Source organism: Triticum dicoccoides, chromosome 2A (genome assembly GCF_002162155.2).
Source record: "Triticum dicoccoides isolate Atlit2015 ecotype Zavitan chromosome 2A, WEW_v2.0, whole genome shotgun sequence".
Taxonomy (NCBI): Eukaryota; Viridiplantae; Streptophyta; class Magnoliopsida; order Poales; family Poaceae; genus Triticum; species Triticum dicoccoides.
Window position 1 is genome coordinate 647,680,991 of NC_041382.1, and position 8,200 is coordinate 647,689,190.

Here is an 8,200-nt window from a genome sequence, read left to right on the forward strand (position 1 = left end):
TTTTGTTTTCTGCAACGTTCCCCAACAGTGGCATCATGAGCTAGGTCTATGCGTAATTCTTCTTGCGCGAGTAGAACACAATTTGTTGTGGGAGTAGATGTTGTCAACTTTCTTGCCGTTACTAGTCTTATCTTGCTTCAACGGTATTGTGGGATGAAGCGGCCCGGACCAACCTTACACGTACGCTTACGTGAGACCGGTTCCACCGACTAACGTGCACTAGTTGCATAAGGTGGCTGGCGGGTGTCTGTCTCTCCTACTTTAGTTGGAGCGGATTCGATGAAAAGGGTCCTTATTAAGGGTAAATAGAAGTTGACAAATCACGTTGTGACTTTCACGTAGGTAAGAAAACGTTCTTGCTAGAACCCTATTGCAGCCACGTAAAACTTGCAACAACAATTAGAGGACGTCTAACTTGTTTTTGCAGCAAGTGCTTTGTGATATGATATGGCCAAAGTTGTGATGAATGATGAATGATCTATATGTGATGTATGAGATGTTCATGCTATTGTAATAGGAATCACGACTTGCATGTCGATGAGTATGACAACCGGCAGGAGCCATAGGAGTTGTCTTTATTTTTATATGACCTGCGTGTCATTGAGAAACGCCATGTAAATTACTTTACTTTATTGCTAAACGTGTTAGCAGTAGTAGTAGAAGTAATAGTTGGCGAGCAACTTCATGGAGACACAATGATGGAGATCATGATGATGGAGATCATGGTGTCATGCCGGTGACAAGATGATCATGGAGCCCCAAGATGGAGATCAAAGGAGCTATGTGATATTGGCCATATCATGTCACTATTATTATTTGATTGCATTTGATGTTTATCATGTTTTGCATCTTGTTTACTTAGAACGACGGTAGTAAATAAGATGATCCCTCATAATAATTTCAAGAAAGTGTTCCCCCTAACTATGCACCGTTGCGACAGTTCGTTGTTTCAATGCACCACGTGATGATCGGGTGTTTGATTCAAACATTCACATACAACGGGTGTAAGACAGATTTACACATGCAAACACTTAGGTTGACTTGATGAGCCTAGCATGTGTATAGACATGGCCTCGGAACACAGAAGACTGAAAGGTCGAGCATGAGTCGTATAGAAGATACGATCAACATGAAGATGTTCACCGACGTTGACTAGTCCGTCTCACGTGATGATCGGACACGGCCTAGTCGACTAGGATCATGTTATACTTAGATGACTAGCAGAGGGATGTCTATCTAAGTGGGAGTTCATTGAATAATTTGATTAGATGAACTTTATTATCATGAACTTAGTCTAAAAATCTTTGCAATATGTCTTGTATATCAAATGGCCAACGTAGTCCTCAACTTCAACGCGTTCCTAGAGAAAACCAAGCTGAAAGACGATGGCAGCAACTATACGGACTGGGTCCGGAACCTGAGGATCATCCTCATAGCTGCCAAGAAAGAATATGTCCTACAAGCACCGCTAGGTGACGCACCCGTCCCACAGAACCAAGACGTTATGAACGCTTGGCAGACACGTGTCGATGACTACTCCCTCGTTCAGTGCGGCATGCTTTACAGCCTAGAGTCGGGGCTCCAAAAGCGTTTTGAGAGACATGGAGCATATGAGATGTTCGAAGAGGTGAAAATGGTTTTCCAAGCTCATGCCCGGGTCGAGAGATATGAAGTCTCCGACAAATTCTTCAGCTGTAAGATGGAGGAAAATAGTTCTGTCAGTGAGCACATACTCACTATGTCCGGGTTACATAACCGCTTGACTCAGCTGGGAGTTAATCTCCCGGATGATGCGGCCATTGACAGAATCCTCCAGTCGCTTCCACCAAGCTACAAGAGCTTTGTGATGAACTTCAATATGCAGGGGATGGAAAAGACCATTCCTGAGGTATTTTCAATGCTGAAATCAGCAGAGGTAGAAGTCAAGAAGGAACATCAAGTGTTGATGGTGAATAAAACCACTAAGTTCAAGAAGGGCAAGGGTAAAAAGAACTTCAAGAAGGACGGCAAAGGAGTTGCCGCGCCCGGCAAGCAATCTGCTGGGAAGAAGCCAAAGAATGGACCCAAGCCCGAGACTGAGTGCTTTTATTGCAAGGGAAGTGGTCACTGGAAGCGGAACTGCCCCAAATACTTAGCAGACAAGAAGGCTGGCAAAACAAAAGGTATATATGATATACATGTAATTGATGTGTACCTTACTAGTACCCGTAGTAGCTCTTGGGTATTTCATACCGGTGTAGTTGCTCACATTTGTAACTCAAAGCAGGGGCTGCGGAATAAGCGGAGACTGGCAAAGGACGAGGTGATGATGCGCGTCGGGAATGGTTCCAAGGTCAATGTGATCGCCGTCGGCACGCTACCTCTACATTTACCTTCGGGATTAGTATTAAACCTTAATAATTGTTATTTAGTGCCAGCTTTGAGCATGAACATTGTATCGGGATCTCGTTTAATTCGAGATGGCTACTCATTTAAATCCGAGAATAATGGTTGTTCTATTTATATGAGAGATATGTTTTATGGTCATGCTCCTATGGTGAATGGTTTATTCTTAATGAATCTCGAGCGTAATGCTACACATATTCATAATGTGAGTACCAAAAGATGTAAAGTTGATAATGATAGTCCCACATACTTGTGGCACTGCCGCCTTGGTCACATAGGTGTCAAACGCATGAAGAAGCTCCATGCTGATGGACTTTTGGAGTCTCTTGATTACGAATCATTTGACACGTGCGAACCATGCCTCATGGGTAAAATGACCAAGACTCCGTTCTCAGGAACAATGGAGCGAGCAACCAACTTATTGGAAACCATACATACTGATGTGTGCGGTCCAATGAGTGTTGAGGCTCGCGGTGGCTATCGTTATGTTCTCACCCTCACTGATGACTTGAGTAGATTGGGTATGTCTACTTAATGAAACACAACCTTTGAAAAGTTCAAGGAATTTCAGAGTGAGGTTGAGAATCAATGTGACAGGAAAATCAAGTTCCTGCGATCAGATCGTGGAGGAGAATACTTGAGTCACGAGTTTGGCACACACTTAAGAAAATGTGGAATAGTTTCACAGCTAACGCCGCCTGGAACACCTCAGCGTAATGGTGTGTCCGAACGTCGTAATCGCACTCTATTAGATATGGTACGATCTATGATGTCTCTTGCCGATTTACCGTTATCTTTTTGGGGGTATGCTTTAGAGACTGCCGCATTCACTTTAAATAGGGCTCCATCGAAATCCGTTGAGACGACACCGTTTGAATTATGGTTTGGTAAGAAACCTAAGTTGTCGTTTCTGAAAGTTTGGGGATGTGATGCTTAAAAGCTCGAACCCAAGTCGGAAAAATGCGTCTTCATAGGATACCCTAAAGAAACTATTGGGTATACCTTCTACCTCAGATCCGAAGGCAAGATCTTTGTTGCCAAGAATGGATCCTTTCTAGAGAAGGAGTTTCTCTCGAAAGAAGTAAGTGGGAGGAAAGTAGAACTTGATGAAGTATTACCTCTTGAACCGGAAAATGGCACAACTCAAGAAAATGTTCCTGAGGTGCCTGCACCGACTAGAGAGGAAGTTAATGATGATGATCAAGATACTTCTGATCAAGCTCCTACTGAAATTCGAAGGTCCACAAGGACACGTTCCGCACCAGAGTGGTACGGCAACCCTGTCTTGGAAATCATGTTGTTAGACAACGGTGAACCTTCGAACTATGAAGAAGTGATGGCGGGCCCGGATTCCGACAAATGGCTAGAAGCCATGAAATCCGAGATAGGATCCATGTATGAAAACGAAGTATGGACTTTGACTGACTTGCCCGTTGAGCGGCGAGCCATAGAAAATAAATGGATCTTTAAGAAGAAGACAGACGCGGATGGTAATGCGACCATCTATAAAGCTCGGCTTGTCGCTAAGGGTTATCAACAAGTTCAAGGGGTTGACTACGATGAGACTTTCTCGCTGAAGTCCGTCCGAATCATGTTAGCAATTGCCGCATTTTATGATTATGAAATATGGCAGATGGACGTCAAAACGGCATTCCTTAATGGTTTCCTTAAGGAAGAATTGTATATGATGCAGCCGTAAGGTTTTGTCGATCCTAAGAATGCTGACAAGGTGTACAAGCTCCAACGCTCGATTTATGGGCTGGTGCAAGCATCTCGGAGTTGGAACATTCGCTTTGATGAGATGATCAAAGCGTTTGGGTTTACGCAGACTTATGGAGAAGCCTGCGTTTACAAGAAAGTGAGTGGGAGCTCTGTAGCATTTCTCATATTATATGTAGATGACATACTTTTGATGGGAAATGATATAGAACTCTTGGTCAGCATCAAGGCCTACTTGAATAAGAGTTTTTAAATGAAGGACCTTGGTGAAGCTGCTTATATATTAGGCATCAAGATCTATAGAGATAGATCAAGACGCCTCATAGGTCTTTCACAAAGCACATACCTTGATAAGATATTGAAAAAGTTCAATATGGATCAATCTAAGAAGGGGTTCTTGCCTGTGTTACAAGGTATGAAATTGAGCTCAGCTCAATGTCCGACCACGGCAGAAGATATAGAAGAGATGAGTGTCATCCCCTATGCCTCAGCCATAGGTTCTATTATGTATGCCATGCTGTGTACCAGACCTGATGTAAACCTTGCCGTAAGTTTGGTAGGAAGGTACCAAAGTAATCCCGACAAGGAACACTGGACAGCGGTCAAGAATATCCTGAAGTACCTGAAAAGGACTAAGGAAATGTTTCTCGTTTATGGAGGAGACAAAGAGCTCGTCGTAAAGGGTTACGTCGACGCTAGCTTCGACACAGATCTGGATGACTCTAAGTCACAAACCGGATACGTGTATATTTTGAATGGTGGGGCAGTAAGCTGGTGCAGTTGCAAGCAGAGCGTCGTGGCGGGATCTACATGTGAAGCGGAGTACATGGCAGCCTCGGAGGCAGCGCATGAAGCAATTTGGGTGAAGGAGTTCATCACCGACCTAGGAGTCATACCCAATGCGTCGGGGCCAATCAAACTCTTTTGTGACAACACTGGAGCTATTGCACTTGCCAAGGAGCCCAGGTTTCACAAGAAGACAAGGCACATCAAGCGTCGCTTCAACTCCATTCGTGAAAATGTTCAAGATGGAGACACAGATATTTGTAAAGTGCATACGGACCTGAATGTAGCAGATCCGTTGACTAAACCTCTCCCTAGGGCAAAACATGATCAACACCAGAATTCCATGGGTGTTCGATTCATCACAATGTAACTAGATTATTGACTCTAGTGCAAGTGGGAGACTGTTGGAAATATGCCCTAGAGGCAATAATAAAATCATTATTATTATATTTCCTTGTTCATGATAATTGTCTTTATTCATGCTATAATTGTATTATCCGGAAATCGTAATACATGTGTGAATAATAGAGACCAACATGTCCCTAGTAAGCCTCTAGTTGACTAGCTCGTTGATCAATGGATAGTCATAGTTTCCTGACTATGGACATTGGATGTCATTGATAACGAGATCACATCATTAGGAGAATGATGTGATGGACAAGACCCAATCCTAAACATAGCACAATATCGTATAGTTCGTTTGCTAGAGTTTTCCAATGTCAAGTATCTTTTCCTTAGACCATGAGATCGTGTAACTCCCGGATACCGTAGGAGTGCTTTGGGTATATCAAATGTCACAACGTAACTAGGTGACTATAAAGGTATACTACGGGTATCTTCAAAAGTGTCTGTTGGGTTGACACGGATCAAGACTGGGATTTGTCACTCCGTATGACGGAGAGGTATCACTGGGCCCACTCGGTAATGCATCATCATAATGAGCTCAAAGTGACCAAGTGTCTGGTCACGGGATCATGCATTACGGTACGAGTAAAGTGACTTGCCGGTAACGAGATTGAACGAGGTATTGGGATACCGACGATCAGATCTCGGGCAAGTAACATACCGATTGACAAAGGAAATTGTATACGGGGTTGCTTGAATCCTCGACATCGTGGTTCATTCGATGAGATCATCGAGGAGCATGTGGGAGCCAACATGAGTATCCAGATCCCGCTGTTGGTTATTGACCGGAGAGCGATCTCGGTCATGTCTACATGTCTCCCGAACCCGTAGGGTCTACACACTTAAGGTTCGGTGACGCTAGGGTTGTAGGGATATGTATATGCAGTAACCCGAATGTTGTTCAGAGTCCGGATGAGATCCCGGACGTCACGAGGAGTTCTGGAATGGTCCGGAGGTAAAGATTTATATATGGGAAGTCCTGTTTCGGCCATCGGGACAAGTTTCGGGGTCATCGGTATTGTACCGGGACCACCGAAAGGGTCCCGGGGGTCCACCGGGTGGGTCCACCTGCCCCGGGGGGCCACATGGGCTGTAGGGGGTGCGCCTTGGCCTACATGGGCCAAGGGCACCAGCCCCAAGAGGCCCATGCGCCTAGGGTTCACAAAAGGGAAGAGTCCCACTAGTGGAAGGCACCTCCTAGGTGCCTTGGGGGGAGGGAAACCTCCCTTGGCCGCCGCACCCCTAGGAGATTGGATCTCCTAGGGCCGGCGCCCCCCCTTTGGCCCTCCTATATATAGTGGGGGAAGGAGGGCTTTTCATCCATGCCTTTGGTTGCCTCCTTCTCCCTCTCCAACACCTCCTCCTCCTGCATAGCGCTTGGCGAAGCCCTGACGGAGTACTGCAGCTCCATCACCACCACACCGTCGTGCTGCTGCTGGAGCCATCTTCCTCAACCTCTCCTTCCCTCTTGCTGGATCAAGAAGAAGGAGACGTTACGCTGACCGTACGTGTGTTGAACGTGGAGGTGCCGTTCGTTCGGTGCTAGGATCTCCGGTGATTTGGATCACGTCATGTTCGACTACCTCATCCCCGTTCTTTGAACGCTTCCGCTCGCGATCTACAAAGGTATGTAGATGCATCCGATCACTCGTTACTAGATGAACTCATAGATGGATCTTGGTGAAACCGTAGGAAAATTTTTGTTTTCTGCAACGTTCCCCAACAATATGCCCTAGAGGCAATAATAAAATGATTATTATATTTCCTTGTTCATGATAATTGTCTATTATTCATGCTTTAATTGTATTATCCGGAAATCGTAATACATGTGTGAATACATAGACCACAATGTGTCCCTAGTGAGCCTCTAGTTGACTAGCTCGTTAATCAACTGATAGTCATGGTTTCCTGGCTATGGACATGGGGATGTCATTGATAACGGGATCACGTCATTAGGAGAATGATGTGATGGACAAGACCCAATCCTAAACATAGCACAAGATCGTATAGTTCGTTTGCTAGAGTTTTTCCAATGTCAAGTATCTTTTCCTTAGACCATGAGATCGTGTAACTCCCGGATACCGTAGGAGTGCTCTGGGTGTACCAAACGTCACAACGTAACTGGGTGACTATAAAGGTATACTACGGGTATCTTCGAAAGTGTCTGTTGGGTTGACACGGATCAAGACTGGGATTTGTCACTCCGTATGACGGAGAGGTATCTCTGGGCCCACTCGGTAATGCATCATCATAATGAGCTCAAAGTGACCAAGTGTCTGGTCACGAGATCATGCATTACGGTACGAGTAAAGTGACTTGCCGGTAACGAGATTGAACGAGGTATTGGGATACCGATGATCGAATATCGGGCAAGTAACGTACCGATTGACAAAGGGAATTGTATACGGGGTTGCTTGAATCCTCGACATCATGGTTCATCCGATGAGATCATCGAGGAGCATGTGGGAGCCAACATGGGTATCCAGATCCCGCTGTTGGTTATTGACCGGAGAGCCGTCTCGGTCATGTCTACATGTCTCCCGAACCCCTAGGGTCTACACACTTAAGGTTCGGTGACGCTAGGGTTGTAGAGATATGAATATGCAGTAACCCAAAAGTTGTTTGGAGTCCCGGATGAGATCCTGGACGTCACGAGGAGTTCCGGAATGGTCCGGAGGTGAAGAATTATATATAGGATGTGCAGTTTCGGCCATCGGGAGAGTTTCGGGGGTCACCGGTATTGTACCGGGACCACCGGAAGGGTCCCGGGGGTCCACCGGGTGGGGCCACCCATCCCGGAGGGCCCCATGGGCCAAAGTGGGGAGGGGAACCAGCCCATAGTGGGCTGGTGCGCCCCCCTTGGCCCACCCCATGCGCCTAGGGTTGGGAACCCTAGGGTGGGGGG